Source organism: Chelon labrosus (genome assembly GCF_963514085.1).
Source record: "Chelon labrosus genome assembly, chromosome: 24".
In the NCBI taxonomy this organism is placed as follows: domain Eukaryota; kingdom Metazoa; phylum Chordata; class Actinopteri; order Mugiliformes; family Mugilidae; genus Chelon; species Chelon labrosus.
The window spans coordinates 848,039-871,870 of NC_140357.1; positions in this window are offsets into that span (position 1 = coordinate 848,039).

Sequence of the window (23,832 nt, forward strand, 5' to 3'; positions counted from 1 at the left end):
TTCCTCCCCACCACCCACCAGACATTTATTTATCCAAGTAGGCGTGCTGCATTTTGATAAGAACCTCTGTCCGGAAGAATTAATGTTATGCCTACCGAAGGAGAGGGGTTTCAATTAGGGAGCGAGACAAGTTCAGATGGGATGAATTCAAGCAAAAATGCACCGGTACCTCACACCATACACGAGAAGAATATACAATCCTCCACACTTTTGAAGCCTCTCTGTAATTTTTACTTCAAAAATTAGCTGTGTTCAGATCTGCGTTTGGAGCACCATTTCCATACAGAGCACCCCTCCTTTTTTTTCAGCTGGATGGATCATCAGCACGTACAGGCTGCCGCTCATTTGAGCACATTACCTTCTTATTCTGTGAGATGTTTCAAAGTGATGCTGAATGAAAAATCTACATATCCAAACAAATCTGATGTACCGATGGGTTAGTTGTTGAAGTTCTTTCTTTATTTCTTGCTTTCTTTCTCTGTGTCGGCAGAGAGGCCTGTGTTTCTCTCGACAGATGTTGCCAGCCTTTACTCATGAATTCTAAATAACCTTCGATTAATGAATGTGGAAAAGGCCAATGCTGCAGCCAGACACCCTCTGTAAGGGCCACCAGAGCAGTGGCTGAGGATGTTACCAGCTATCAGAAGACAAATGGATGGGGGGGGGGGTGAGAAGGGTCGAAGGGTGTGGGATGAAAAGGGGTCGAAGGGATGGGATGAAGGGTGTGGGATGAAAAGGGGTCGAGGGGATGGGATGAAGAGGGATGAAAAGGGGTCGAGGAGATGGGATGAAGAGGGATGAAAAGGGGTCGAGGGGATGGGATGAAGAGGGATGAAAAGGGGTCGAGGGGACGGGATGAAGAGGGATGAAAAGGGGTCGAGGGGACGGGATGAAGAGGGATGAAAAGGGGTCGAGGGGATGGGATGAAGAGGGATGAAAAGGGGTAGAGGGGACGGGATGAAGAGGGATGAAAAGGGGTCGAGGGGATTGGATGAAGAGGGATGAAAAGGGGTCGGGGGGATGGGATGAAGAGGGATGAAAAGGGGTCGAGGGGACGGGATGAAGAGGGATGAAAAGGGTTCGAGGGGATGGGATGAAGAGGGATGAAAATAGGTCGAGGGGATGGGATGAAGAGGGATGAAAAGGGGTCGAGGGCAAGACATGAAGGGGAGCAATGTGTGGACTGGAACCCAGTGAGACTCAGAATGGGGGCATTTCTTATTTTTTTCTCATATATATCTTCCTCTCCTCTTCCTCACATCTCATATGCTTCCTCCCTGCCTCTATCTCATTTCATGCTCTATCTCATACTACCCTTTTCCTCTCCTCTTTCCTTCTCCTGCCATGCCAGTCGCTATTCACCTTCCGCATTTTTGTCTTTCTCGTTACTCTTCTTTGCTTCGTCTCATCTCCCATCCTTCGTATCTCATCTCCCTTCTTGGCCTCCCCTCTCTTTTCATCCCTCAGCCCTTTTTTCCTTTTCCTTGCCACATGCCTCCCCATATCTTCACATTCTCCCCTCCTTTCATCTCACCCATCTCCCGTTTTCTTCACTTTATTGGCTCAGATTTCTCCTCCTCTCTTCATTCCTCTTCCCCTTATTTCTACTTACCAAACTTGTTAGAGCGCTCTTCTTTTCCCTCATTCGATTTTTCCTCATATCCTCCCTTCCCCTTACATCGGCCTTCTTTGCTCTCCTCTCCGCTACGTTCCTCACCCATGTTCTTAAATTTGTGTGTGACCCGCATCAGCCAAATGTGCCTTCCCAAAATAAGTAAATAAAACAAAGAAATCAAATTAAAGACGCCTGCATCCGGTGGGCGAGCATTTGAGACAGCAAGCAAACAATTCATTTTGAAAGTGGATACACAGAAATGTCTTGTATAAACTGATCCATGGAAAACTCCTGATACTCCCATAGTATTTTCTTCTCTTTACTCCACGTGCATTGACTTTAAAGATTAGCAAAGCCAACGATCTCAGAGCCAGAGGGAGCGTTTTCTCGCGCTACACACAACAGAGGAGGCTAACGCATGAACAGCTGTTGAGTCTGTTTGTGTTTAATGTCCCTGTGCAGAAACAACTGTAGAGATGTAGATAATCAAAGCACAGCAGCGCGTGTGGAAGATAACACAATTTCATGGAAGCGCGGAGGAAATGCATACATGAAGACCTCAGTTGATACTGCGGAGCAGTTGCTAGCTTTTAAAATCAGTAATGAAATATTTCAGATTACTCAGTTTATCTTCTTGTGATCTAACGCTGCAAGCTGTGTGGGCAAATGGTGTCTAGAGAAAAGCCTTTTCGCACTACGAGCACGATGTTACAACACTCGTGGGCACTCAGTGTGCCAGAAGTGATGCACCACACGGACTACACAATAGCAGTGTAATAAATAAAATAAATCACTGGATAAAAAGGAGGCAGACACCCTCTCTGCTTTTAAGGTTAGGCTTAAGACTTTCCTTTTTGAAAAATCTTATAGTCAGGGCTGGACTAAACCATCCCTTAGTTAGTTGGAATAGGCCTAGGGCAGTGGTTCCCAACCTGGGGTACGCGTACCGCCAGGGGTACGCAGAGTTGATTCTGAACTCAGCCTGATTACATTTTGAAACTCCAAAAAAACGGATTAATTGAATTTTGATTTCGATTTCGTCTTCCCTCGATCATGAAAATAAGATAATCGTAATAAAACCATCATTCTGCCGCACGCCGTGTCTTGTGTGGTAAATGCAGTGAACCCTTCCATCTCCACCTGTGCGCTCCACTCCGCTCTGCCCCCGCCGGAAAAAAAAGAAGTGTAGAAGAAGACGACAGATGATGGCAGAAAGGCAGCCTTTGGTCGGGAAGAAAGGTAAAGAGAATTCTGTGGTGTGGAAACACTTCGGTTTCAAGGAGTCTGACTCGGAACAAACGAAGATATTGTGCAAGATATGTCACGCTACTAAGGCTGACAACCATCCTTTGAAAAACGTAATCGTCCCGTATTTACAAAGTCTCATATTGAGCTGTCACGGGACGCACTTTGTCCCGTATTACCGTGAAAATAAAAAAATACTGTGTAAAATGACAATGGATTTAAGGACTAACCAGGCGCTTTATATGAACATTTACGGTAAATTTATTCCCAGGCCTTCTCCTGCTTCGTTACCAATGAGCTGACAGTGGAAATCCCGTCGAGGTACTGTTGCTTGCGAATCTTGTATTGAAAATAAATTTTTGAAAAAATATTCACCACGCTGGCCCTGCCAAAGTCTGAGATAGTGTTTATTTTTTTATTTTTACATATTATTTAATTAACTTCATTAATACAATTTTCTCTTATTTATTTGTATTTTTTAGTTCTTATTAAAAGAAATACCCGAGTTAAAAGTTCAATAAATGCTTGTTCTCAAATCAGTGAATAATCATCTTTAATAATCGTGATTACAATATCAATCAAAATAATCATGATTACGATTTTTTCCATAATCAAGCAGCCCTATTTTCTCATTTTCTGATTCTCCACCTAAATGAAAAATCAAAAGACTGTTTTTCATGTGAGTCAATTATGTTAATAGCTGGATTGTAGGACAACTGGCTTTGAAGCTGTGTATCAGTTTGCTGCTAATGTGGCTAGCGCTAGGTCACCAATAAGAAAGATGCAGATTCACTGAAATGTCTGTGATTGGTGGGCAGGTGCAAATCTCCTGATGTTATAGCTGTACTTGCTAGAGTTATTTCCCCCCCAGAAACAAGCAAATCTCGTTCTTGATTGGGTCAAGAATTCTGATAACTTTCTGTCATTTGAGCTGTCAAGTCATCAGTCTGAGGTAAACTAGGTCGCCCGGCTAACCGCCAAAAATGAATAAATAGCTAAAACGGATGGATTGCCCTTCCAGAGAGACCTCAACTGCTACCACCAGTCTGGCTCACAGACATTTCTTTTTCTAGCTGCTACAAGTGCGTGAGGGTAGGGGGTACATGGCTGGAGGTCAAATGTCTGAAGGGGTACGGGGCTGTGAAAAGGTTGGGAACCACTGGCCTAATTTATGGAAAATTAGATATTTCTTATCTAATTTCTTCTCTATTACTACTCATGCCCCCCCTTTCCTTTGTGTTAATTTTTGAGGTCAAAAAAAGGTTGAGCGCTGCTCCACCTCCACCCTCAATTAGCAACACCTGGGCCTGATTGCGCAGTGGTGCGCACCTGCTTAACTGGTCACGCTCTCGCTGGTGCGCACACTATTGTCTGGCGTCCTCCACCTGACGAGGGCTCTGTCGTCTGGCCTCTGCTTTCACCGCGAGGCAGTGACAGTTGGGTCGCGTGTTGAGCTCCCTTAGCTCGCGCAGGCTTACTCTCTTTACTTTTGCTACATTTATTAGCCTTATGCTAACAGTTGGCCTGCTCTCTATCCTGCTGTAGCTGTTAAGACCACAGTTCGCGTCTCCACCCTTCATCCTGCGCTCCTGTGCGGTTTCTCCGTCTTCAGCTCTGTCTTCAGCTTCGTCTTCTACTGCCAGTGTTCCTGTCGGTTTGATTAATTTTAGTTTTTGCTTATTTGCTTTATTCGTTTGGGTCAAATATTGTATTTTGTTGCGCATTTGGGTTATTTTTTTGTGGGTTATTTGGTTAAATATATTTCGTTTATTTGGGTAATATCCAGCTGTTGGGTTTGCCTTTAGCTAATTAGTTTATTACTATTCTTGGCCCCTGCCCACAGCCCACACAGTTTTGGTGTTAAGTTGTTCTTTTTTCATTATTACCTTACTTTTTTCTTTGTATATTTGTATTTGTTTTCAGTAATTCAGTTATTAGGCTCATCCTTTTTGTTGGTATGTGTGCGGATGTGAGTGCTGTGTTTTTAGTATAGGCCAGTGATTCCCAATCTGGGGTACGCGTACCCCCAGGGGTACGCAAAGTGACGTAGGGGGTACGAAAAAAAACAGATAACGGGTTGTTTTCTCATTTTCATTCTCCACCTAATTGAAAAATCAAAACGCTGTTTTTCATGCGAGTCAATTATGTTAATAGCTGGATTGTAGGACAACTGGCTTTGAAGCGATGTATCAGTTTGTTGCTAATGTAGCTAGCGCTAGGTCACCTAAATAAGGACACCAGTTCCCTGAAATGTCTGATTGGTGGGCACGTGCAAATCTCCTGACGATATAGCAATATTTCCCCCCAGAAACACGCAAATCTCGTTCTTGATTGGATCTTTAAATCATGTCGTCAACAATTCTGATAACTTTCTACATTGGAGCTGCCAATGTAGGGTCACAGACATTTCTTTTTCTAGCTGCTTCAAGTGCATAAGAGTAGGGGGTACATGGCTGGAGGTCAAATGTATGAAGGGGTATGGGCTGTGAAAAGGTTGGGAACCACTGGTGTAGGCCTTATGTCTTAGCGGTTCAACCCACTTTCTGAGCGTTCCACCACAAGCGTTACAGTAATTTTGGTTTGTTCTCTTTCAGGACAGGTGCTGGTGCATTGGCGCGACAGACTTCCCGGGTGGTGGTTCCCCTCACTTCCCGTAATTTGGCGTAGCATGGGGTGGTTTGGTTGGTAGTGATTTTCTTTGGTTGGCGTTTCTTCGATTTAGTCTGTCCACCGCAAATAACCGTGGTTTATTATTTTGACACTCGGGCTGTGACTTTATTTTGGCATCTTTGTGTTCTTTTAAACAACAACCAATAAATCTTTGTTATATTTGGAAGTCCGTCTAACGTCCTCTATATGCATTGGTGTAACGAATCTGCATGACCTTCTGTTTAGTAAGGGGGCCTGGTTTGAAGTGTATTTCCTGGGATGAAATTCCCTAGGTGCTGTTGTCGGTCAACTCCCTCCATTTCACCACACATGCTATACAGTAGTAGCACACAACTGCATGAGTAGCACCAGAGACAAAAATAGAAAATTAGAGGACAGGAGTTCAAAGCCAAAAAGAAATTGGAGGATAGGAGCTTGTTGCGAGAGAGGGCAAAAGATAGGTGCTCAGTGCATCATCCCCCAGCAGCCTAGGCCTATAGCATCATAACTACGGGATGGTTCAGAGTCACCTGATCACTTCTTTAAATCACAATTAAACATTGCATCAAACTTAACTAGATCATCAAAATAAAAACAATTTCTGAAGATTTAACCATCTGACACATTTTTGGCTCCACCTCTATGACAAATAGACAATTATGAATAATTATTGTAGGCTAAAAGCAGCTTGTAAATCAGATTTTCTTGCTGGGTTCCAAGAAAGTTAACAATCATCCAGTCTGAATGACACCATATTGTATGTGCAGCATGCCAGGCCTACATTCTAGCAACCCTATAAATAAACAGCTTCGTAGAATTCCACAGCTGGTGATTCTAGGCACTTTCAATGTGCATAATCAGAAAAACATGAATCATAGAAATCTTTACTCTCGGCCCCTCTCTGGTCAGTCTTCATTCACAGTGAATTCCCATCTCTTCTACAGCTTATATTTAATTGAAGGCCGATGAAAGTTTAAAATCTACATTTGGTACATTGTTTCACAGTTTTTTTTTAAATCTTTTTCACAAGACAGTTTGATGTTGGCAGAGATAAGCATACAGACCTCCAGAGGGCGAGGGGGTGAATCTGCGGCTTTGACTGTGAATATCTGCTAAACGCTGTCGGTAAGCCACACAGCAACACCAGCAGGGCCCACTTTAGTCGCTTATGTAACTTTTTGGATATTCCTGCCTTTTTAAATCACCATCTGCTCCGCATAGGGAGGTTTTACGCCTCGGTGGCTGGAAACTTCCTGTTATGATTTTCCTGATTTTGCTTGCGGCGATGTCTCCTTTAGACAGAGTGGGGCAAGAGTGGGCTAACTTATAGGGTCATTCACTGCAGCACATAAATGCCAGATATGCCACACTTTTTTGTTTTATAAAATGTGCACTGCTTGTTTTTTTCTCATAAGTTACAATGATTTTAAATAGTTGTTAGCGAGTTTCCTTCAAATGCTTCTTTATTTTGACCATGCACACCGCTATCCACAAACTATAGTACATCCAAATAGAGGTCGAATAAGTCAACCTATCACTTATTTCTGGTTACAGAAATCATCTTACTGTGTTTATTTACCGATCTGGCATAACATTATGACCACCTGCCTAATATTGGGTAGGTCTCCTTTGTGCCTCCAAAACAGTTCCAACTCATCAGAGAGTAGACATCTAAAGGCTTCTAAAGGCTCTTTTATACTGCGGGACCTAGATGCCGTAACTTACGTACGCAGCCTTCGCCAATGCCAGCCATTTCTGTTTGTGCGCTCACCAGTCTGGATCGCTCCGTAATAACACCACCCAACCGCTAGTTGGCGCTGAATGAAACCTTTGCCGAAATTTCGCCTAAAATGAGTCATACAGGTGTCTGCATAGACATATATACACAGACGCCGCATCGACTGTGGAGGGATGTGCCTAAAGCGCCGCCATCTTGGTACAGGGCTAGAGGCAGCGGTGCATGAATCTTCAAAGGAAAGAGGTACTCCTCAATCTCAAAGTAGAATTATTCGCTGAATTTTGGACCGATTTCCAAACGTATTGATTTGTTAAAAACGTCACACATGTAGCTATGATAAAAAATATGGTTTTACTACCCAAATACAAATTCTACTTAATGTTATCAGCAGACTAGCCTCTGACAGAAGATTGTAAAGAAAAGATGCCGGACTTCAACTGAGCGATTTATGATCACTTTTATTGTGTAGAAACACCATTCCTCCAGAGATGTAATGCACTGTAGGAGCGAGTGGCCCTGTTCCAAGATGGCCGCCCTGTAGGCACGCCGCTCCAGTAGGCGGCAGCGCTCAATGAGGCGTCTATGTATATATGTCTATGGGTGTCTGTATCTCCAAACCTCCTCAGTTAAAAGATTTTTTTATTGATCCAGAACAATCAATCAACTGCGGAGATGGAGAAGCAGCCGGGAATACTGAACAAAACTTTGAGGCGCTCAGTGTTTCAACCTTATGATTTTTGTTAGTTATTTTAAATTTAAATGTTGGGGTAAATGTGTTGTGTAGGGGGCGTTAATTAGTGAGGCACACCGTCGGTGCATACGCTGCGTCGTTAATATACATTTTAGACAACATTGGTGGTAAGTTGTGTTTTTGTGCTCTCTGATCTCTATTGATGAAAATTCGGTAAAAACGGCAATTATTTGTCTTTTAATTAAGTGGAATGATTAGTTATGATATCGATAAGTTCAAACATCACGGGTTTTGATATTTTTAGTCGGCAGAAACTTTGTTTAATGTAAAGGATTTGTCGTCTTTTCACCCGCCATAGGGGATTCGAGAGAACCTACTGCTTTGTGTAACTCGCTCCCTCTCGCTCCGCTACCTTCTTTTAGGTAGGTTTGTGTGAGATTATGGGATTTCTTTGCTTTGTTTAAGATAATTTGGACCGCATTGATTTAATTTGGATTTTATCTGTCAGATTATTTATTTTAATGTATTAATTTCTCATAAAGGATATATGTTGGATGTTTTAAGTTAATTTATGTCAATGGGATTTAGTATGTATTTTTCGAACAATTTCTGATTTGTTGAGTGGTTATTTCTGTTAATAACTTTTCTCTCTAGTACAGAAGCAACTTAAATAAGTGAAATAAAATAAAATAAAAATAAAATAAATCTCAATCTGATGTCTACGTAACATCCACACGAATGCCGGGTCCAAAAGTTTCCCAGCAGAACACTGTATTGTCACAAGATTGTCAATGTTATTTACCACATTGGTTTTAATGTTGTGGCTGATCAGTTTGTCCTTGTAGAATGTCAGCGCTCACATTGCATAATATACAGTACATACACACATGCATACAAATCCAAAATTCTGGCACTAAAGTCAAGATTTCCTCAGGGCTTTCCAGCCTTAGGTCCAGTCCTCCTCCGATTACTTGAAGCAGGGCCTAATCGCTCCAATTACACAGATTACCCCGCGATGCCATTTAAGATAATTTCTAAATTATTTATGAAGTTTCTTTCTACCCCAGTGTGAAGTGAGCCATTAGAGAAGGTTCCCTTTACCGCCTCAATTAACCCTACATGCTTTCAGCATTAGCTTCCCGAGTCTCACATGTCCAAAAAAAAAAAACACGGAATTCTGATCTGTTTCAATGAACAACGGAACAATTTACAGTACTTATTTATTTATTGCATCTATGCTGTTTTTACTACAGGACAAATTCACTGCAGACCCCTTGAATACCTTTTAAGAATCACAAAATTGCACACTCCTTGTCCGGCAGGCCCTTCGAAGACTTAACATTCAAGTTGATGATAGAAAATATAAAATATGCATGTGATACCAAAGAGGCACCGAGTCTGGTGTATCAACGAGGACTTCAGAGCAATTCTTTACAATAATATTTCAACATAATACATTATCTAATTCTCTGAGATGTTTCTCTGCTTCTCCGCGGAGGATACTGCTGGGTCTCTGACTACGACACAGAATGCAATCTGTGTAAGGAGATGAGTCACGGCCGGATATGGCCCAGTATTAGGTTTAAGAGTGACTTTAAGTGCATTGGATTTTGTTTTGTTTTTTAGGAAAATAAATTATTATTATTGAGGCCATTTATTATAACTGAAAGACAATATCTCAAATGCATCTAGATCTGATTGAGATATGTATTATTCATCTTTATGGATTATTGAATGAGATTACTGGGACATATATTAAGTCCATTGGCCAGTCAAAAGGCAGCTCTCTCCGTAAGAAAAGACTGCTGTTAACCAGTGGTGGCTGGTGAAAAAAAAATTCTATCTATCTACCTATCTACCTATCCAGATAGCGAGATAGATAAACAAAAGTAAGGTAGACAGATTTATTTATGTATCTAACTTTATCTATATCCATCAAAGTAGATAGATACAGTAGGAACAACTAAAAAAAAAAAAACTGATCCACAGAAGCCCCTCCCCTCAAAGACCCCCACTAACGACATTCTGTTGCCAGACACCACAGGACACCCTCAGAAGGCCCGTGTCCATTCTCTGATGAGTCAAAACTGTTTTGGAGGCACAAGGGAGACCTACACAATATTGGAAAGGTGGTCATAATGTTATGCCTGATCGATGTGTGTGTGTGTGTGTGTGTGTATATATATATATATATATATATATATATATACAGACACATATAGCTATATATGTTACTCCTGTTAGTAGATTATATATTGACATATTGTAGATTAAATAGATATTTAATCTCGATTAATCGTATGATTTCCATAGTTAATGCACGATTAGTGCAAATTAATCGCGCTTTTTAAAATCTTTTTTAAACACACCTTGAAGGAACAGTTTTCCAATTTTATTACTTTTATTACTCATATTTTATATTATTAACATAATCTTTTATCTATACACACCGCACACATATTTTTTGCATGTCTTTCTCTTCCCCAATAAAATACACCTTCGCCTCATATTTTAATAGCCCTGGTGATCATTTGTATCTGCTTCACAGATTGTTTATTGCCTGCCACACACTTAACCTCACAGAGCGTCACTGTGTGCCCTCAGGCCATCCACAATAGAGAGGCTGAAGTTATCTTTCTACACAGGTAAAAAAAATAAAATAAATAGCAGACGGTGCTTAAGCTGTGCGGTTTCTATATGTATTGGGATTGAGTTAGCCAGGCTTCCGTGCAAGAAAAAAGGAATTTCTAGAGGCTGAGGTACATACGCAATAGCATATGTATAGGTGCAACAGTATAGCCCCATGGATGACTTCCAAGTATAACCAGCCGCTGGCTTTTGTGTAAAACACGGGGCTGAAAGGATTTGGACCACAGCTGGCAGAGCACAGCGCACTGGACAGATGAATTCACCCCGAGTTTGCAGACAGGCATGAGATCAATAGTAATTGGATTCTTAATGCATTTCACTTTGCACACGTTTGTTTACACAGCACAAGTTTGGTCGCGGACTTCTCACGGTGAAATCGTGCAGCGAAAACATCTGAGGTTAAAACTTACCTGCCCTGTAAACCTTTTACACCTGCAGCATTGTGTGAGAGAGGGTAGACACACTCAATTGATTCGGCGAAGCAACGTCTGTCAGCATCTGTGCAAAGACAGCGGCGGCTTAAGTCGGAGCTACGTTCGTCTTCATTTGCATTTCACCTCGCCCCCTGGATTTGTTTTGATTCATCATCTCATTTGCTTTTATTCATTTTCATTACAGTCAGGAGCTAATTGGAGATCTGCAAATGTGCCGTGACACGCTGTGCATGATCGCTGCTCCGCTAAGGCTTGCTTGACAAGTCTACCAGCCCCTTCCCTCCGCAAGGCGCACACCAGATGAGACACTGACAGAAGAAGTAAATAATATTGACCAGCAGGATGCAGCCTGAAAACGGGCGCACACACACAAAAACAGTTTAGGAACAAGTCAAAAAAAACATGAAAAACAGCACGAGGTGTTGATTGTGGACCAAAAAGCCCCCACTAACAACATTTTGTTGCCAGACACCACAGGACACCCTTATAAGTCCCATGTTCATTCTCGGATGAGTAAAAACTGTTTTTGGAGGCACAAGAAAGGCCTACACAATATTAGAAAGGTGGTCATAATGTTATACCTGATTGATGCATTATGGAAAAATATCCACTAGAAAACCTTTCTTTCTTTACTCCAAACTTTAACTTTCACTTTTGGCCAACTGCAAACTATCGCTGAGCTTTAGAGGGAACAAAAAGAAGTGACGAATATAATATAGTATCTATGTTATAAATATGTGATAACTTATTTTATCATTGAAATAAGAACTGATCAGAATCATTAAAACTTAGATACCCCACCGATTCATATTCTCGTGGTGGGATATCTGAGTCTACCTATGCTTCATTTATCGCGTGAGAGATTCGGTAAACTACTGTCTTGGTTTTGTCATGTTTTCTTTTGTCATGTCTTTCACCAGGTCTTTTCATAGTCACGGTTTAAGTTTCTTGGGTTTCTGTTTGTTGTATTTTGCTTTTTCATAGTCATGGTTTAGTGTTTAGGTTTTCTACTTTTTCGTCATGGTTTAGTTTCTTCTGTCTTCATAGTCATGGTTTAGTTTCTTCTATCTTCATAGTCATGGTTTAGTTTCTTCTGTCTTCATAGTCATGGTTTAGTTTCTTCTGTCTTCATAGTCATGGTTTAGTTTCTTGTCTTCATAGTCATGGTTTAGTTTCTTCTGTCTTCATAGTCATGGTTTAGTTTCTTCTGTCTTCATAGTCATGGTTTAGTTTCTTGTCTTCATAGTCATGGTTTAGTTTCTTCTGTCTTCATAGTCATGGTTTAGTTTCTATCTTCATAGCCATGGTTTAGTTTCTTCTGTCTTCATAGTCATGGTTTAGTTTCTATCTTCATAGCCATGGTTTAGTTTCTTCTGTCTTCATAGTCACAGTTTAGTTTCTTCTGTCATGTCTTCTGTTCTTGGGTTTTCTGTCATGGTTTAGTTTCTTAGGTTTGTTTATTGTATTTTGTTAAGTTCTTTTTTTTTTTTTATAGTCATGGTTAGTGTTTAGTTTTTCTCTTCTGTTTCCCGTTTTATTTTGTTAGGTTCTGGACTTCCTGTTTTTGTTACTCCATGGCTGTGTCCGAAATCACTCCCTAACCACTATATGTGCACTATATAGTGACCACGCCATTTTGTAGTGGTGTCCGAATGTTTAGTGTCCACTATATAGTGCACTGCATGTATCCCACAATTCACCGCGAAATGTAGTGAACATCCGATGGTCACTAACCGGAGCAAGATGTCCCATCATGCATTGCCAGAAGTTCTCTTGGCGCGGAAAGTAAATTAAATATGGCAGACGGATGGGAGACTGTGTACAAATATTACAAGTATTTTTTATTTTTTTTAAAGCAACACTAAAGAGTTTTTAGTACCTTAAAATAATGTTTCAAAAATAGTTTCAGTGATTTATCACCTCAAAACCGGGTGAAAGCCAATTCTGTAATCGCTTTGCGGCCCTCTATTGGCTGAAACCGCACTATGTAACTTTGCTTCGTCGGGTAGCGTTTTTGTAGTTCTAAAAAGACTACAAATTTGACCTGCTTTACGGCAACGCGGCTACAAAATCCGGTAGGTTGAGGCTCAAATCAGTGCGAGAGTGAATCAGATCAGTGAGAGAACACTCAGCAGGTGTGTGGAAGATACCAGCTAGATAGTTTTTAAATTGTCATCATGACAGACCCTGCAAAGAAAAGGAGGAGTGTACTGTCCGATGAGGCGAAGAAAAGAAAACGAGAGCATGATAAAGAAAGAGCTAAAACGAGAGTGAATATCCGACCGGCTCATACTCGATGGCGACTTGGCTTTGCTGCTGCTGGACTTGTAAGTAATACCGGTAATATTTTTTTCAAACAGTGTGCATCGGTGTACAATTACAATTATTTTTTCGGCTCATCTTAGCTAAGGCGTTAGCTATTGTGCTAATATATATGTAACTATCGCTATGGCTCATGTTAGCTAAGGTGTTCGCTATTGTATGTAACTATCGCTAAGCTAAATATCGCTGTAACTATCACTGCAAGCTAAGACAATAACTGCCAAAATAACCCCAAATGTTTGATCGTTCCCAAAGTTGTTGATTCTTAGTTCACAACGGTCTCTGAGACTTTTTTCAACAACATTCACAAGATTTTCACAGACAATGCAAATGGCTATTACATGCTAAACTGTTAGGCAATACGTTTCTTTATTTTTCATCCTTATGTAAACCTATCTGGCTATTGCTAATCTGCCGTTTCAAATTTACAGTTTCACACAGAAATAAAAATAGCAAGCAATGTCATTATTTTGTTTTACTTCATTCTAATGTTGCAATACATCATACTTTCGTAAAATCATGCAACCTACTCTACCTTGTCACTGGACATCCTTCGATATCGTTGATTGTTTCCAAAGCCGGTTCTGCATAAACAAATAACGTGCCTGCGACAGTAGGATGCAGTAGGCTTACTTATTTACGACGGAAGTAATGGACAATTACACTTCCAACCAGTAGGGGGACCGAATAGGAAAACTTCTTTAGTGTTGCTTTAAGAGCCAAGAGAATAAAATATGAAAATATGCTTAAATAGAAAACAAAATACGAAAATAAAAAGTACAGGACAGTAATCAAAAGACTCTAATTTAATAAAAATGCAGTAGTAAATGGACAAGTATTATGTGAGAAGACATTAATGTGGTACGTTTTAATTGTGCGACAGCGATGACGTAATTACCAGCGCCAAGAGAAGTGTCCGAAAGTGTCCGAAATTTTTTTCTGTTGAGCTCACTATATAGTCCACTACATTTATTTCCCTATTTAGGGAGTAGGGAGTAGGGAATGAGTGAGTGATTTCGGACACAGCCCATGTCTTTTTTCCGTTTGATTAGGTCATTGGTTTCACCTTGTCTCGTTTCTTGATTTGCTTCACCTGTGTCTCGTTACCCCTGCTCCTCGTTTGTGTGTGTATATATATATATATATATATATAGCCCTGCCTTCCCCTTTGTTCCTTGTCGCGTCATACTGTTTGTCCGCCATGTCCATGTCTTTCATGCTAAAGTTTGTTCATGTTGCCATGCCATAGTTGTAGTATTGATAGTGTTTTGATTTTTTGTTTGTTCTTGGATTCCCTGCCACGTCAGCAGCGACCTTAGTTTTTGTCAGTTGTTTTTTGTATTAAATATCCCTTTTGCCAACTCCTGCCTTTAAAGTACTGCGTTTGGGTCCAAAACTCCCAATCCCCGTTACCCCTACTTGACAACTACTTTGCATTGACTGAACAAAATATCAAAAAAACGTATGGTTTCCAACTGCGACTCAGTTCCCATTGTTTGTTTTAGAGAGATGGTCAATAGATTCGGTTCGTTCGTGAATGTCACAGCTCCAATGGGCACATCACTGGACTGTTAAATCTAACTGCTGGATTCTGCATCCATCAAAGGAGACAACATCTATTAGTTCGAGAAACATAGAAACATATTTCAAAAGGGTGTAAAAATCATTTGTTCATAACATTGTGTGACTCTAATATGGACTTTCATCTTCCCCTCTGTGATGTGCATGGAGGTCCTGTGGCTCTCTAAAGGAACCCTCCCAATCATCCAAGTGGCACAATCCAGGTCAATTTCCCCTCATTGTCATCTTCACGACTGGCAACATTTTAAATCAATTTCAGGGTCACATTTATCCTGGGGTAATTGCGCTGCTAATTGGCCCTGCGGCTGAATCCTGTCAATCACTGGAGCTGAAAGGGCAGGGGCGTAGAGGTCGAGGATGTTTAAAATGAGGAGATCACATAGACCAGCTGTGGCTCCGTTGCCGCTATCTCCTTTCAGCGACTTTGACTTGAAAACACTCGGAAAAAGGCACAGCATCGGGGTGATGGCAGAGTCTGAGAAACCCACGGTGATTGTGACCTCAGCATGAAACACTGGTCTCTTGAACTGTGCTCACGGTTGCTGATGAGCTCACAGCAGGAGCTGAATCTATCTGATGTAGTGAGGCCTGATTCCGATGAGGCCCTGGTCACTGAACAGTATAAAGTTCTTTGTTAATGGCCTTTCTGTCAAATAATACATATATTATTAGTTAGTATAATATTGTATATAAATATATGGACAATGCGTCCCCACTTCCTTGTACTAGCCAAACCAACGCTAGTTTCCCGGAGATATGGGGAGGGCCATATTGCAAGTTTGGATGACCTGCCCACTTATGACATTTGTGCTTATGACCTTTACTGTAGCCAGCCACCAGGAGGAGCTCTACTTGTTTTGGCTTCACTTTTGAGGAGCTGTTGCAACATTCATCTTTAAACATGTTGGCGAGAACATAAATATGAACAATGCATCCCCACTACACACAACAGACACAGTTAAAGACCAGTTTCCGAACTTTGCGGACATCATGTCTGTACTGCAAATTACAGATGTATGGAGTGCTAAAACAGAGTATAATGTTATTCCATTTGCTTTAGAACGTTTTTCTGTTTCTTGATGAGATCAAGAAAATGATCGAAATTTTCTGTGACCCTGTTCGGTTTTCACTGCTTTGCCTGTTTGTTTTTTTTTGTTTGTTTGTTTCTTGCCTCATTAGCCTCTGCATATATATAATCCTGCTGATGCTTTGTGTGTTCATTCATCTTTTCTCACTCTGGATGTACCTGTTCACGTACCCTTGTGTTTCAGATTTAACTCCAGATGGTTCCTTGTTTTTCTTCTTTTTGAATTTTTTTTGGTTGGATCAACCTGCAGCAACGTTTGCATTAACATTATTATTATTATAATCTTTATTATCTTGTTGATTTAAACCAAAATAATAATTTCATTGTTATTTATGGGTATATGTGCGATATTGTCTCTGCATTTACTCCAAGTAGTAGAGTGGCAATCAGCTTGTGGTGAATTTTGTTAACAAGCCAATCTCTTGTCATCCATTGTAAAGTATGTGCTGAACAGACTTTGTAATTGGCTGATATATGAAAGTGTTACACAAACTCCCTTCAGACTGGATCATAGATCTTACCCATTTAGTAAACTCTTCCTTGATCTCTGACTGGCTGTAGTAAGACTGTATGTGAATGCCATTATCACAGCAGATATTACAAAACAAAAAAAAATAAATAAACTGGCAATATATAACGTGTTAATTACGATGACTTAATTACAAAAAAATTAATGCGTTGTTGGTGGTGTTCATGGGATTATACTCATCCTTCTTCTTCCTCCAAACACGGCGAGTGGAGTTTATACCAAATAGTTCAAATTTGGTCTCATCTGACCACATGACCTCCTCCCATGCCTCCTCTGGATCATCCAGATGGTTATTGGCAAACTTCAGACAGGCCTGGACATGTGCTGACTTGAGCAGGAGGACCTTGCGTGTGCTGCAGGATTTTAATCCATGACTGCGTAGTGTGTTACTAATGGTAACCATTGAGACTGTGGTCCCAGCTCTCCTCAGGTCATTGACCAGGTCCTCCTTTGTAGTTCTGGGCTCATCCCTGACCTTTCTCATGATCATTGACACTCCACGAGGCGAGATCTTGCATGGAGCCCCAGCCCGAGGGAGACTGACAGTCATCTTGAGTCTCTTCCATTTTCTAATAATTGCGCCAACACTTCTCACCAAGCTGCTTGCCTATTGTCCTGTAGCCTATCCCAGCCTTGTGCAGGTCTACAATTTTGTCTCTGGTGTCCTTAGACAGCTCTATGGTCTTGTCCATGGTGGAGAAGTTGGAGTGTGATCAATTGTGTGTGTGGACAGGTGTCTTTCATACAGATAACGAGTTCAAACTGGTGCAATTAATACAGGTAACGAGTGGAGGACAGGAGGGCTTCTTAAAGACAAACTAACAGGTCTGTGAGATGAAAATCACAGACCTCTTCATTCTTAATAAGTGGGGAAACTTGTAAAATTGGTTGTGTATCAAATACTTATTTTCCCCACTGTAATTGTACTGAATTGTGTTGTTGTAGTACAAAGGAATGTACACAACATGGAGAAATTACGTAGTCGTATTATATTCTAATACTACGAGAAGTAAGGAGTCATGCAGTGAGGGGGATGAGCAGACTATTTTCTGAGGAAGCTCTGCTCTTTCAGTGTCTGCTGGAGATCTTCCACCAGTCTGATGTAGCGAGGGCCATCAGTGCCAGAGACGCTGGTACAGGATGAACAAACTCATCTGTAATGCTGTCACTGGAGAGGAAAATAGATAAGTTTGAGTCGGTTAGGAACGGGAGGTCATTGAACAAACTGCTCTCCATTATGGACACTCCATCCCAACCACTCCACAGCACACTACAGAGACCATGTGAGCTCATTCTCAAACAGACTCATCAGGCTTCGCTGTCATTGAACAATTCTGCACTACCGTCAGTTCACTCTGTGAGTACTTCATATTCATTATGTTACCATCTCACCATTTTCCACAACTTTCACAACACACTCTGCACTACTTGCCCAACATACTGGCTCTATTTATTCACGTACTACGTTCATACTTATTTCTGACTATATGTAAAATGGTGCATATCTTGTAATTTCCACTGGTTTATCTTTTATCATGCAAACATTTAAGACCTAATTTTTAACTTTTTTGATTTGTAGTGTATATATATTTTGTATTCTATTGCTGTGACACGACAATGTCCTCATCAATAAAGTATATCTGTCCATCTATGAAAGTTTTAGCTAGCTTGACGCCTACTCACTATGCACTCTTACACTATCACAGTTACACAAGTATACTCATGTTTTCTGGTCTGTCACTGGTCTGTCGACATGGCATCAGTTTAAAGATTAAAATGTTTTTGACGCAGGTTAACTTGGCTTAATACAAATTAGGAACCAATTTAGACTAAAATTGGTGTTGGCCCGGACTCCAAATTCCCTAGATCCCAAACTGGGATGCACCAAAGGCCCCTCCCCTCAACCCATAGGACCCAAAGGCCCAACTAACAACATTCTGTTGCCAGACACCACGGGACACCCTCAGAAGGCCCATGTCCATTCTCCGATGAGTCAGAGAACGGGTGGTCATAATGTTATGCCTGATCAGTGTATAACCGCAGCTAAACGAAACATCAACCCTGAGCTCCGTCCACTATTTCCTGTGCTCCTTTCACTCAGCCCCTCATCTTTTGTCTTGTAGAGTAACCACTTAGCCGATGTCGGTGCAAAAACAGCTTAACTGTATGTCAATAGCCCGCTGCAGTTGAGGGATCAGCTCCGAGCAGATGATAAAGTCGTTTATTTGTCTTGTGCCAGCCTTGTCGGAGCCCTGTTAAAGGATGGTTGATATAAGCCTGAGGCTGGTTCAATACCTCATTTAACCTCCCCCTCTCTCTCTACTGTCTTAAATGATAGATCAATCAAACGCGTCAACTGACTTAATTTAAATTTCAAGAGCACACTGCGCATTCCTAGCTTTACACTCTACACTGAAATATATAGGTATTCACACATTTAATGCTTCAAATATAATTGAAAAAGGTGTTAAATTATAAATGTCGAATAGGTTATCAGATCAAAGGAGATTTTTTGTTCAAAATTAACAAATTTCATTCCTAGCTGGAACTAAAAACCAGCTGAAGATTCATGGTTGCCTTGTTATCAGTTGTCCAGGCATTTTGACCTTCCTGGGGAGAATACTTTCAATACTTTCGACATAATCTGAGATTTTTTTCCGCTGGAAATTGCAGCCTAATGGACTGAAACGATGTTGCTTTTCAACAAATCACTTGTATTTCCCATGATATGGATCTTTTATGATGTTAAAATATCAGACACTATCGCATATCTTTCTTGTAGTTGGGAAATAAAAGTAGTACTTAAAAAAGTGGAGTGTATGTATCACAACCTGATCTCTTTTTCTATTTTTTTTTTTTTTGTTGGCACATAATTCCATTTTGTTTCCATTGTCAACAAAATAACTCAAAACACGTCAGGGAGACACACTGTTCTCACTACGTGTGCAATTCCCACCATGTTTTTTTTATTTTGACTGAATTCGACTGAATATCACCCACCACCAAGCAGCCGCAAATTGTCACTAATCTTCACTTCTTTTTAAAAAGATGCAATATCCCATATACATTTATGTGAGATTCAGGTTAACAATTTGTATGTAATAAAGTTTTATCATACCTTTCAACCGATATCATAGCTCAAACACAGGAGAGGTACTCAAGGTCAGATGGTCCACTGAACATCTGAAGGAGAAGGAGAACTCTTCTAAAGTCAAGAGATTATTGGGTTGTACACCAATCAGGCATACCATTATGTCCTAATATACTTCTGGCTCATCAGAGAATGGACATGGGCCTTCTGAGGGTGTCCTGTGGTGTCTGCCAACAGAATGTTGTTAATGGGGTGCCTTTGGGTCCTATGGGTTGAGGGGAAGGGCCTCTGTGGATCAGGCTTGTTCCAGTAAATCCCACCGATACTCAATCAGTTTGGGATCTGGGGAATTTGGAGGCCAGGTCAACACCTTGTGCTGTTTGTCATGTTTTTTTGAGTTGTCCAAAATCCTTGTGGCATCAAGGAGTGTCATTGCTATGGGGTGGGGGTGCCTGCTCCGATCTAGGCGGGTGGTGCATGTAGTGTTAATTTTGTCACCTATTTTCAATTTAGTCTTAGTCTTAGTCTTGTGCCAAATGTCCTTGTTAGTTTCAGTCATATTTAGTCATTCACATATCTTTTTTTCTTAGTCAAGTTTTAGTCGACTAAAAGTCTCGCCATTTTAGTCTAGTTTTAGTCAAAAGAGAACTCAAGGTATCTTAGTCAAGTTTTAGTCGACTAAAAGTCTCGTCATTTTAGTCTAGTTTTAGTCAAAAGAAAACTCAATATATCTTAGTCAAGTTTTAGTCAAAACATTTTAGTCTTTTTTTTTTTTTTTTTTTTTTTTTAGCCATTCGTTTTTATCCCCTTCACAACTTGATAGCCAACTAGCAAGTCTGGTATAATGGCTATAAAATATAACCTGCATAATGTATGTGCCACAACACCATAGCTAACTGGTTGACTTAACGTTAACTTTACAGCGTAGATGCCTAAAATCAGCATTAGCTTATTTAAGTTAACTTACCTGAATGTGTGGGTGGTTAGCCTTTAGATATCGCTTCAAGTTGGTGGTGTTCTTCCCCGATATTTTTTGTCCGCAGTGCTTCCCGTCAGTTATAATGACACATTCTGACTTTTTGTCAATATCACTGTACGTAAAATGCGACCAAATATCGAGCCTCTTCCTTCTACCTAGCATGTCGACGTCGGCACTCACTCTGGCAGAAATCTCTGGTGTTTGCTACTTTCTATCTATGGGTGTTCTTGCTCCATGTAGTTTCATGTTGCAGCCACAGGTTGGCAGCATAGCCACAGGCTGGCAACAACAGCACGAACTCATTCGGAATATTTTGAAGGCCTACCAGTTGAATATTCTATCTCACGATGAAAAAGTAGAGACAATTGTAGACAAAACTGAAGAGAGATTTTATCTTAGTTTTTATTTTATGCAAAACATTTTAGTCTCGTCTTTTTTCGTCAACAATAATGGATGTTAATTTAGTCTTAGTCAGCGTTTTTGGACAATGGCGCAGTCTCATCATCGTCTCGTCTTAGTCATGGAAAAAAAGGTTGTTGACGAACATATTTAGTCTCGTCTCGTCTGACGAAATTAACACTAGGTGCATGTCTAAGTAACATCCACACAAATGCCAGGTCTAGAAGTTTCCCAGAGAAAAAACTTTGAACATTGAACTATCACAAGATGATCAATGTTATTTACTTATTCTGTCAGTAGTTTTAGTGTTGTGGCTGACCCTAGACCTCTGAGTTTAAGGTGGCCGACACCCACGGATGATCCAAAGAAACGCTACACAGTGACAGAATGTCAAGAAAACAAGTTAAGTTGCCTTTGTTTTAGCTTTATAATACCCTGGATTCACATTGTAGGGGTACAAAAGGAAACTGCTTTACAATATTATGTTTAGTCTGGAATATTGCTTCATTTGACATAGCTTTTAGCACTTTTCCACGTGTAACAGAAAAACTATGTCGGATGAAACCTGTTTCAGAGTCTCGATATTTCTCTGTTTAAAAACGTGGATTCTCCATTTTTACTCATCACCTGTAATGCGGACGACAGCCAGTTCAGAGAGGGAATTTTCACACTAATATCTGAACGCGGAGACACAAATCAATTGCAGCAGGCAAATAGCTTTTTGATTAAGATTTCCCGGGTGCTTAATGAAGAAAGCTCTCACTCTCTCTCACTCTCTCTCTGTATATACTGTATATATATATATATATATATATTCCTCCTCGTCTGAAGTATTATTGGGGAAGTTAGAATCTATTAAAATGGAGAGCTTTCGTTTGGAGATGTGGTTTGGTTAGTTGGAAACATGTAGACCTCGGGACGTGAGGGTTGAAGCAAGAGAGGCATTACAGATGGATGGAAGGCAGTGGCCGTATTGATCGCACCCCAAAACTCATCAAGCCATTCCAAGAAAACGTCTGATGGATCCGACAGCCAGTCTACTCGGCGCCCGCGATTCCCTGGGTGGTTAATGACAAATCTTCAGCTATATGTCATATAAACATTAGGCAGCACGTGGCATTTATCACCTGCCCCTCTTACAGTTACCGATGGCACTCATGTGCTCTCACATGATCCCGCTGAGGTTGATGTTAACAGAAAGATTAAGGTCAGGAAAGTTGCCTACTATTACGATATACAAATAAAGACGCAGAACTCTTCATATGCAGCGTCTGCAAGTGCAGATTTATGTATTGGCATTGAGGCAGATGGTGAATAAAGTTCCCATCATGGGAAGCAATTAAGATCCGAACAGCCAGAGCTGGCGAAGGAGGAGTGAGAGTCCCTGTGCGAACATGCATACGCACACACACAACGGTTTTAATCATGTGGCACAAATTTGTAATGCGTTTAATTTGAGATGCTCTGGTGTCGGTAATCAGACAACAAGGGGAACACTTTACAACACACTACACAAAAACTGAAGTAGTTAGTGACGAAGCAGTGAATGATAATAATAATATTCCTGGTTAATTCTGAGATAAGATGATTGGAGTTACCAGAATTGAGTTACAAGCTTGCAGATGGAATAAAATCATAACTAAAGCCCATCTGACCATTAGATCAAAATGGGCCAAAGCATTCTCTGCCCACGAAATCAACATTCTTGCCCTTCATTTTAATGTCAACTTACCCACAGTAATGTTTTATCAAAGATTGTGACGTACGGAAATGCCGTATGACCTAATGGCTCATTATTCCAGGGTCTCTAATTTAAAAGGTAATTACCGTGTTTTACAACCTGGACCTTATTTCTGACATAAAATCTGATCGTTTACTCACCCATATAACTTTGGTGTTATTTGGAGTCGTTCTTAAGATATTTAGATCCAGCGGAGCGCCGCGTATATCCATATAGTGGGAGTGAATGGGGCACCGAAATGCAGCCTCTGAATAACGCATTATCTTCTGCGAAACTCGGTCATTTCACCAATATTTTGTTATGATACGCTAGTGCTATTCCCCGTTGAGTCCAGCGTAACGTGTTGTCTGTTCTGTCTAATTCCCCTTTAAGCATTTACACCAAATAGGCGATTGAATGATCTGGCGAAGAATGACATGAAGAGGTGTGGAGGTATGAGCAAGGAGCAGGAAAGCTGAGTGAATGTACGAAAACCTGTATATTCAGAAACCCCTATACAGAGAAAAAGTGGGCAAAGATAATTAGAAACTACTGCTAGTTAGGGGTTTTAAAGTCTTATATGTGGTGAAAGTCGAGTTGTTGTTGACAAGTCACAGAGTCTCAGCTCTACCATAACTTCCCTCTCTCGTATGGTGCATTGACTGACATCAAGGACAAAAAAACATGCTCTACAACCACCATAAAACTACTGTCAACTATGTCAACCAATAAAACACAACAGAATTGAACATAAGCACATGAACTAGTTGAGACAGCCCCTACTACTAGTACGAAAGTACTTTGTTAATGTTCATGAATCTATCTTTAGACACAAACCACCATAGCACATGTGGCAGAGTGTCGAGGACAAAGTCACTGTTCTCCAGAAAGAACATTCGCTAACATGCAACAAGCCAGAAGGCAATTGGGAAAATAAATGTTTTTTGGACAGATGAGATCTGTGTTTGGAGACGCAAAAAGCATTCCAATGGGAAACTTGAACGCTGGTAATGTCATTCTTTGGGTCTGTTTTGCTTCATCTGGGCCAGGACAGCTTGCTGTCGTTGATAGACCAATGAATTCTGAATTATGCCAGAGAATTG